Below are 10,000 nucleotides of genomic sequence, written 5' to 3' on the forward strand. Positions count from 1 at the left end.
CACCCCCACATGGCGGTAGGCGCAAAACTGGAAAATCGCCGACCAGAAATGTCGCTTCGTATAATCGACGTTTTTTTGACCACCATTTTCAGGTGTCGGAGGTGGGTCTGGACGAATACCAACACCATTTCTGGGGTTTCACAACCGCCCGGCTTCTCCGACATATGTTGGAAAGGAGTAGCGATCGAGCGAAGGGGGCTGTCGGTAGGCGGCCGCGGGTTGCATGTGTGCCCGGGACAGCACCCCCATCCAACTAAGGGGTGTCCCCCGGGGGCCAGGGGGACCTCGTCCAGGTCGGCCGGGCGCTTCCAGACGCCTACCGACACCGGTCAGGTCGGCGAGGCTCCCGGCGGCCCCGAGCGGGACCACAGGTTGCGGAAGGCGTCCAAGTGAGCGGCGGCGACGCCAGGAGGCCCCCGGGGTCGACTCCGCGGCCCCCGGGTCGGTGTGCGGGCCTCCAGAGCTCGATAAAGTAGTGGTGTCGCTAGCGGTCGAGAAGGCACTTTTCGACGCCTACTGCCACCCCCACATGGCGGTAGGTGTAAAATCGGAATAGACCGGACCAGGAATGTCGAGGGGGAAAAAAATGACAAAGTCCTGGTGTGCCTAGGCGTCGAGAAGGCACTTTGCGACGCCTACCGACATCCCCATGTGGCAGTAGGCGTAAAACTGGAAAATCGCCGACCAGAAATGTCGCTTCGTATAATCGACGTTTTTTTTGACCACCATTTTCAGGTGTCGGAGGTGGGTCTGGACGAATACCAACACCATTTCTGGGGTTTTCCAGTTTGAAAGTTTTATAAAACATGTTCGGTAGGAAGCACACTTTGGTGTGTCGGTTCGTCGGAGCAGCGACTCTTTGCCTCGTGGTGGTCCGGAACGTCTCTACGGGCTTGTCGCAAAGGCGTCAGAAAGTGGCATCTCCGCCGCCTAGGGCTGTCACCGTTATCGCTGTCGCCGCGCTCCAACTTGTTTTGATCCGCCGCCTTCGTTCCTGCCAACCGTGCGCCCGCTCATCGTCGTTAGGTTATAATACGTGGTACGTGTGTGTGCTTCTCCGTGGACCTAGGGCTGCTCGACGTGTCGAACGATATGTTGGAACAACTAACGGCTCCTTTTCCTGGTTCCATAGTCGTCGTGGTACCCGCGTCGTCAGCCATATCTATGTCCACCATGTTTAGCCGATACGTTTGCTGCAGCTTCTGCTTCCGCCTCAGCGTTCGCCGCTCTCAGCCGCCGCTGTTGTTGCTGCCGTTCTGCCATTCAACCACTACCTGCGAATCTTTCGATGATCGGCCGAACGACCCATCGCTGTGCGACCGATAAATCCTCCGGATTAGGGAGAAACGCCGCCGCTCTCTGCCGCCGTCGAACGGAAAAACGTACATTGTAACGAACGAACGAACGAACGAACGAATTAACGAACGAGCGAACAAACAAACAAAAATAGCCGCGGGGGATGCACTATGTAGATCCTGATCCCCTTGTAACCATACGTACGTTGTTCGATGCTCTCCCGTCCTGGAAGTCGCCGCAGCAAACAGGAGGATGAGCAGCAGCAGGCGCCGCCGCCGTAACCGCCGCCTGCCTGCCGCCTCCTACTCCTGTCAGCGTCCGATCTCACAGCCGTGTGAACGTTCGCTGACACCCGATTTCTTTCCGTCTGGCAAAACCTTGGACGTCCCGCTCGCGGTACACGTGCTGCAGCGACTTCTCGTCCGACAACGCATAAGCGTCGACGTCTGCCGCCGCATCTTCTGATACGTGGACGGTGATAGCGCTAGTCCCTTCTTGCGCCACCTCCACCTTTGTTAGCGCCAAAGAAGATCGATCGAGCAGTCGTGGTCGCAGTCGATTAACCCGTTTCACCGTCCGCAGTTCCCAAGCCGCCGATCAAGTCGTTGCTCTTCTTGTTCGTTCTTCCCATACCGTCGATTTGCACGGCTGCCGGATGAGCCATCCTCTGTCCGGCGAAGCGCTCACGTCAGTGATCGATACTTGCACCGACAGTCCTCCCGCTCGCGACTCGGTGCTCGAATCGGACTCGTTCGTTTTTATCTCGATGCGATTGTGAAAAGGGGGACCGGTCGTCAATGTCGTGTGTGTCGACGATGTTGTTCGCCCGGTCCGCCGCGTTGTTGTCGTTTTTTTTTTTTTTTTTTTTTCCCTAACGTTCGCCGTCGCACGGACGAAAGGGTGAGAAAAAAAAAAAAAAGCTCGAAAAAGCCGCCCAAAAAAAATCGGACCGAGGAGCCGCTTGCGAGAACGCGCCATGTGCACGTTGTCTCTCCTCGGTTTTCCGAGCACGAACACGACGCCGGTCGGTCGGTCGGTCGACGAAGGCGACGACGAAGGTGACGGGAAAATTTACGCCGCCGCTGCCCTGGTCCAGCTCCTCCCCGATGACGGCTGTGATGTTGACGTTGACGTTGGCGACGACGACGACGACGACGGAGACGACGACGACGACGAGACGGCATCGATGGCGACCACGATGACGACGACCTCGACGAGTTCAGTCTGCACCTTGACCTCCGATGTCCGTGTGCACTGCCGTCGTGCTGTTTGTCGTTTGTCGTATGTATCGCTGTCAAGGGTGCCGTTGTCGTTGTTGTTGTCGACGTTGTTGCTTGCTCTCTCGTCTCGGTCGGTTGGTACGTTGATGACGACGACGACGACGAAGACGACGACGACGACGACGAGACGGCATCGATGGCGACCACGATGACGACGACCTCGACGATTCCAGTCTGCACCTTGACCTCCGATGTCCGTGTGCACTGCCGTCGTGCTGTTTGTCGTTTGTCGTATGTATCGCTGTCAAGGGTGCCGTTGTCGATGTTGTTGTTGTCGACGCTGTCGTCTGTTCTCTCTTCTCGGCCGGCTGTGACGTGGACGTTGACGACGACGACGACGAGACGGAATCGATGGCGACCACGATGACGACGACCTCGGCGAGTTCAGTCTGCACCTTGACCCTCGATGTCCGTGTGCACTGCCGTCGTGCTGCTTGTCGTTTGTCGTATGTATCGCTGTCAAGGGTGCCGTTGTCGTTGTTGTTGTCGACGTTGGTCGCTTTCGTTCTTTGAGTCTCGGTCTCGGTCCAAGTCAGGGGAGAAACAAAAAGAGGCCATCAGCGCGGGCAGCGCGCTTCTTCTGACGGCGAACCCCCTCGAAAAATAAATAAACACGTGCCCGTCGTTGTAGTTGTCTGTCTTATGTCGGTCGGTCGGTCGGTCGGTCTGTCGTTCTGTCGAAACAAAGTCCCAAATTCCAACGATACCTGGTTGATCCTGCCAGTAGTCATATGCTTGTCTCAAAGCTTAAGCCATGCAAGTGTAAGTTCACGCCACGCATTAGAACGGGCGAAACCGCGAATGGCTCAGGAACCGGACCTAATCCTCGGGACCGTATTCCTCCTCGGAGGCGATGGATAACTGTGGCAATTCTAGAGCTAATACATGTGACACAGGCCGCGATCGGTCGGCGCGCCGTCGTCGCCACGCCTCGCGCGCTGGCACCCGCGTCGGCCGTTCCGGGTCGCGGCGCTACATATTAGACTGAGACCGATGCGCGTCATTCCGTCCTCCCGTCGTCGGCGTTCCCGCTCGCGGGTCCGTTCGGTGGCGGGGCTCATAGGGCGGCGCGCTCCGCTTTGGTGACTCTGGATAACTCACTGGTCGATCGCACGAGCTTTCACGCCCGGCGACGGGTCTCTCGAGGGTCCGCCCTATCAACTGTCGACGGTCGGTTAAGTGCCTACCGTGGTTACTACGGGTAACGGGGAATCGGGGTTCGATTCCGGAGAGGGAGCATGCGAAACGGCTACCACATCCAAGGAAGGCAGCAGGCGCGCAAATTACCCACTCCCGGCACGGGGAGGTAGTGACGAAAAATAACGACGCGGGACTCTGTCGAGGCCCCGCGATCGGAATGAGTACACTTCAAATCCGTTAACGAGGACCAACCGGAGGGCAAGTCTGGTGCCAGCAGCCGCGGTAATTCCAGCTCCGGTAGCGTATATTAAAGTTGTTGCGGTTAAAAAGCTCGTAGTCCGAACTCGGGTTCGTGGTCGCGCAAGCGGCCCCGGGGCGGCGGCGCCATCGTCCGTCGTTGACTTTGGTCGTCCGTTCGCATTCCCGGCCCTTTCCGCCGGTGTCAACCGCTAGCATACCCGCCACGCGGTCCTGCCGGCGAGGTGGACGAGGAGGTCGTGATCGGGATCCGGGAAAAAAAAAACCAAGTGGTCGTCGGTTCGGTTCCGGGAGTAGTCTAACGGGGGGGTGCTACGTGTGTGTGTTTGGGTGCGTTCATTCGCATCCCCGCACTCTGACCCCCGCGCTTCTCTCCCTCTCCCTTTCCGCGCGTTCCTCTTTTTTTTGAACCCCCCGGTCCGCTCCGAGTCCCTGCTTCGTGTCTTGTCTGCGCGCGTGTTGCGGTCGGCGGTTTCTCCTCCAAGGGTGCTCTTAACCGAGTGTCCGCGGCGGCCGGTACGTTCACTTTGAAAAAATTAGAGTGCTCAGAGCGGGCTGTTCAAGCTTGCATACGATAAGCATGGAATGATGGAAGAGGGCCTCGTCTACGTCTGTCGGTCTCCGTCTACGGCGAGGCAATGATCGAAGGGAGCGGTCGGGGCCACTCGTATTGCGACGTTAGAGGTGAAATTCTTGGATCGTCGCAAGACGAACTGCAGCGATGGCGTGTGGCAAGCACGTTTTCCTCGATCAAGAGCGAAAGTCGGAGGTTCGAAGACGATCAGATACCGTCGTAGTTCCAGACCGTAAACGATGCCGACCGGCGATCCGCCGGCGTTCGCTTCCATGACCCGGCGGGTAGCCTGCGGGAAACCAGAGTTCGGTTCCGGGGGGAGTATGGTTGCAAAGCTGAAACTTAAAGGAATTGACGGAAGGGCACCACCAGGAGTGGAGCCTGCGGCTTAATTTGACTCAACACGGGAAAACTCACCCGGTCCGGACACCGGTAGGATTGACAGATCGATAGCTCTTTCTCGATTCGGTGGGTGGTGGTGCATGGCCGTTCTTAGTTGGTGGAGCGATCCGTCTGGTTGATTCCGATAACGAACGAGACTCCGGCCTGCTAACTAGTGCGCCGATGTCAGTGATTTTTACGGCGGGCTCGGCGTCCTCCGTGGCGCTCGGGTCCGGGTCGGTTTTCTCACGCACTTCTTAGAGGGACGGGTGGCAGAAAGCCACACGAGGCGGAGCGATAACAGGTCTGTGATGCCCTTAGATGTCCGGGGCCGCACGCGCGCTACACTGGAGGTATCAGCGGGGACTTCGCCCCGGCCCGAGAGGGTTGGGAAACCTCTGAACCACCTCCCGTGATAGGGATCGGGGCCTGTAACCAACCCCGTGAACGAGGAATTCCCGGTAGGCGCGGGTCAACAGCCCGCGTCGATCACGTCCCTGCCCTTTGTACACACCGCCCGTCGCTACTACCGATCGAACGGTCCGGTGAGGTCCTCGGATCTGGCCGACGACGCCGCCGGGCAGTGCGCGACGTGTCCGTCACGACACTCGTGCATCTACGCCTCGGCGTTCGATGCCTGGAGAAGACGACCGAACCCGATCGTTTAGAGGAAGTAAAAGTCGTAACAAGGTTTCCGTAGGTGAACCTGCGGAAGGATCATTACCGTTTTCCCGTTCGAGACTGGTTTGTTGTTTTCCGGCCTACCTCCTCTGTCTGTCGGCGTCAACGCCTCGAATGCGCGCAAACAAACCTATAAAAGGCGGAGCGAGAGATAGATTTGTGGTGACGCGGAGGTTTTTAAAGCCCCAGCTCTTCTTGCTTGCTTCCGCGTCTTACCACCTGTTTGTTTTTTCGCCCACCGCAAGTGATGGCCGCTTCTTCTTTGCCTTGTCGCCGCTTTATCGTTTTTTTTTGTTTTTTTGCAGCCGCTGTGCCACCGCCGCTAGCTAAAAAAACAAACTACTCGCGACATTGCAATGCCGTCACGCCTCCTCGCACAGACCTCCTCGCACACTACTAAATCTATATAAACAAAAACTAATATAAAAAAACCAAGTGCTGAACCCTGGGACGGGGGATCACTCGGCTCGTCCGTCGATGAAGAGCGCGGCCAGCCGCGATAACTGATGCGAATTGCAGGACTCAGTGAACATCGACACCTCGAACGCACATTGCGGCCCCGAGATCCCTTGTCTCGGGGCCACGTCCGGTCGAGAGGCGGAACGTTACATGTCTTTCTCCGTTAACGAAACGACATCTTGCCGTCCCCGTGCCCGCCCGGTCCTCGGCACGGTGGTAACCGGGACGTCGCAGGAGCGAGTGACGAGGGGGAAGAAAAATAAAAAAAGAATTGACTCCTTTCAATGTCTTTTTTTTTTTTAAAACCCTCTCCGGCCTCCTCCTTCGTCTCCCGCTGGCAGACCGCGGAGTCTTTTCCCTTTTCGACCGCGTGAAGAAACACTGTGGAGGAGGAGCAGGAGGAGTCTGTCCGAAAGCAGCCGAAGGGAGACCAAAAAAAAAGTACCGACCTAACCGACTGCCGACGTAAGCGCCGCCTGCTCGTCTCGCTCTCTGCCTCATGAAGGTGTCTCTCAGCGACGCCTCGAGCAGCGCGACGAGCACGGCCGTCGCACCGTAAAAAGGTGGCCGCGTCGTAGGCAACGCAACGTCGGATGGGGAGGACCCACGCTTTTTTTTAATTGTTGGCTTCTTCATTTTCGGTCGGACGGCGCTATATCGGCCAGCCGTCGTCACACGGAGGGTACCGATCGAGATTCCTCTCCTCCAAACACCACACTCTACTAAAAACCGCCGCCCTCGGCTCGGACGAGACGACCCGCTGAACTTAAGCATATCGCTAAGCGGAGGAAAAGAAACCAACCGGGATTCCCTTAGTAACGGCGAGTGAACCGGGAGAAGCCCAACGCCGAATCCCGTCGCAAGTTAAAGGCTTCGGGACGTGTGGCGCATGGGTCGAAGGCAGCCGTTCGTTTTCGTCTCGCATAGTTCGGAGTTCCCTCGATCGGGGCCGCCCGCGGCGGGTGCCAGGCCCATTCGGTGCGGACGGCGAGCGACGGCCTTCGATCCGAGAGTCGGGTTGCTTGGGAACGCAGCCCAAATCGGGTGGTAAGCTCCATCCAAGGCTAAATACCGGGACGAGTCCGATAGTCGACAAGTACCGTGAGGGAAAGTTGAAAGAACTTTGGAGAGAGAGTTCAAGAGAACGTGAAACCGCCCAGGGGTAAACGGGTGGGACCGCTCACCGCGATCGCGGGGGACTCAGTCCGGTGCTGCCTAGGCTCGAGCCCAAACTCGATGTGTGTTCTTGAAAGAGAGGCCGTCGCGGCACAGGTCGTCGTTCGTCGTGTCCGCGGGGGACTCGTTCCCCGCGGTTCCAGCTTTTGTGCCCGCGTCGCCGACGAAGGAGACGGGCCGCGTGGATAGCGGGAAGGGAAACGTGGTGACGACCGCGGCGTCGGTAGGTGGCTGCGTCGGTTGGCTGCGACGGAGGGGACTCGTCCTCTCGATCGCTGCTGCCGCCGGGCCCTAACCCGCCGCATCCGTCGCCGCCGCTTCTTCTTTCCTCCTGCTCCCTCCGCGCGCGACTCCGCTGCACCCGTCCCCTTCATCATCGCTCGGCGTAATCATGGCGCGGGCGCTTCGGCGCGACCTCCGCGCGGCCGGCACCGGACGCACTTCCCCTCCGGTCCGTCGTCGCGACCCGTTCCCGGCGTGCAGGTCGAACACGCGGGTTTTTTTCCGTAGGCGGCAGGCGTTTCATCACCCTGAAAACCCCCGTCTTCCCACCTTGTGAAGTCGGGGGCCACCGGCCGTCGGGCCCGCGAACGTAACTGCCCCTTTCTGCCGGGAACGGAGGAAATCTGACACGATCCGTTACACGTGGCGAGCCGGTCCGTTTTGATCCCGCCGGAAGTCGCGTGCGGGCGACGCACTCTGTGTGTCGCTCCTTAGGCGCCCCACCGTCTCGGGCGCGTGCGCGATGAGAGGCGGGATAGGACTGGCGCGGCCTCGCCGTCACGCACCTCGCCGACGTTTCGGGTTCTTGTCGGGGGCAACCCCGCCCGCGCCCGTTTCCGTTTCCGGAGAGGTCGCTCGGCGACGCTTTTTTACTCGAGCCGCCCGCCACCCCGGGTCAGCGACGTGCATCGGCAACCCACCCGACCCGTCTTGAAACACGGACCGAGGAGTCCTGGCCGTTCGCGAGTCGTAGGGGCCACCTCTGACTAACCCCGAAGGCGAAGCGAAAGCGAGAGAGCGTGTAGGAGGGCGTCGATCGGGAGAGGTGTCGTGGCAAAGTCGTCCGGGGGTCGTCGGGGGTGTCGTCGGTCTCGTGCCGTCGTCTTCTCCTCGCCTCACCCGCCTCCGAGCCGTGCCCGATCCCGCCGGCGCGGCGTTTTCGGCCTTCCGCCGTCGCTGCTGCGGTGCCCGCAACTTTTCCTTTTTTCTCTCTTCCCGAGAGAGATAGGAGAGGGAAGGCTCGTGGCTGACGTGCGGTTGTTTTCCCTCCTCCCCGAGAGGGGACCGGGCGCATCATCCAAAAAGGGGAATTGCCGGGCGCCAGCTTCCATATCCTCCTTCCGCCCATCGGTGAGATCCCGCGGCTTGAACTAGTCCTATTTTGTCGTCGAGTTTAGGCGCTGCGCGCGGGCGCATCACCCCCGGGTCGGTTTCCCCTTTTTCCGAGTACGACTCGGCCGACTCTGGCGTAGCGAGCGACCAGGGACCCGAAAGATGGCGATCCACGCCCGGTCGGGATGAAGCCAGAGGAAACTCTGGTGGAAGTCCGAAGCGCCTCTGACGTGCAAATCGATCGTCGGAACCGGGTGTAGGGGCGAAAGACCAATCGAGCCGTCTAGTAGCTGGTTCCCTCCGAAGTTTCCCTCAGGATAGCTGGCGCTCGATCGTCGCAATTCCATCCGGTAAAGCGAACGATTGGAGGCCCCGGGGCCGTTCACGGCCTCGACCTACTCTCGAACTCGGAACGGGTGGAACGGGCCGACTCTCCCGAACGACGGAGCCGACCCATCCGGCCGCCGCCGCCAGCACGCTTCGCTGGGCGGTTGGTCACCTCGAATGCGAGTGCCAAGTGGGCCACTTTTGGTAAGCAGAACTGGCGCTGTGGGATGAACCAAACGTCCGGCTAAGGTGCCTAACGCGACGCCCATGAGATCCCCGAAAGGGTGTCGGTCGATATAGACAGCAGGACGGTGGCCACGGAAGTCGGAATCCGCTAAGGAGTGTGTAACAACTCACCTGCCGAATCGACCGGCCCCGAAAATGGATGGCGCTGGAGCGACGGACCGATGCCGGACCGTCGCGGCGAGGAGCGATGAACTTTCGCGCCGAAACGATGCCGCGACGAGTAGGAGGGCGCCGCGGCGAGCACGGAAGCCTAGGGCGCGAGCCCGGGTGGAGCCGACCGCGGGTGCAGATCTCGGTGGTAGTAGCAAATATTCGAACGAGACCTTCGAAGACCGAAGTGGAGAAGGGTTCCGTGCCAACGGCGGTCGAGCACGGGTCAGTCGGTCCTAAGACGCGGGCGAAAGTCTTCCCGAAAGGCGCCGGATCCGTTATGAAAGGTGAAAGGAAAGCGAATCGAATCGAATCGAATCAAAAGCCCAAACAAAAAAAAAGCGGCCGGCCTCCCGTCGAAAGGGAATCGGGTTAATATTCCCGAACCCGGACTCGGAGAGGGCCCGGGGGTGGCGACGCTGTCGGCAGCGATGTCGGCGGCGCCCGTCGCTTCCCGGGCGAAACCGCGGTGACGCAAGCGAGCCCGGAGACGTCGCCGGGAGCCCCGGGAAGAGTTCTCTCTTCTTCGTAAAGGACCATGTCCGTGGAATCGGCTCGTCCGGAGATACGGAAAAGGTACCTGTAGAGCGCCGCGGCTCGGGCGGCGTCCGGTGCGCTTTCGGCGGCCCTGGAAAATCCGGGTCCGGTTTTCGCAGCTCTCGAGTCGGTCCGTACCCACCATCCGCAGCAGGTCTCC

At 59.7% G+C, this 10,000-nt stretch overlaps 2 non-coding genes and 1 pseudogene across 2 annotated transcripts in view; all 3 read left to right on the top strand.

Moving 5' to 3' along the window:
* The first annotated feature begins 3,280 nt into the window (after positions 1-3,280).
* Positions 3,281-5,652, top strand: LOC145274819 (small subunit ribosomal RNA; annotated as a pseudogene).
* Positions 5,653-6,052: 400 nt separating this feature from the next.
* On the top strand, positions 6,053-6,210 carry LOC145274817 (5.8S ribosomal RNA). The gene has a single exon (XR_013866955.1). It is a non-coding gene; the product is annotated as a 5.8S ribosomal RNA (ribosomal RNA).
* A 592-nt stretch (positions 6,211-6,802) lies between these two features.
* Positions 6,803-10,000, top strand: part of LOC145274813 (large subunit ribosomal RNA) — a 5,720-nt gene continuing 2,522 nt past the window's right edge. The window contains exon 1 of the ribosomal RNA XR_013866953.1: positions 6,803-10,000. This exon is cut by the window's right edge and continues 2,522 nt beyond it. This is a non-coding gene — a ribosomal RNA (large subunit ribosomal RNA).

Source organism: Euprymna scolopes, unplaced genomic scaffold (genome assembly GCF_053919585.1).
Source record: "Euprymna scolopes isolate OS-2025 unplaced genomic scaffold, ASM5391958v1 sca473, whole genome shotgun sequence".
Taxonomy (NCBI): domain Eukaryota; kingdom Metazoa; phylum Mollusca; class Cephalopoda; order Sepiida; family Sepiolidae; genus Euprymna; species Euprymna scolopes.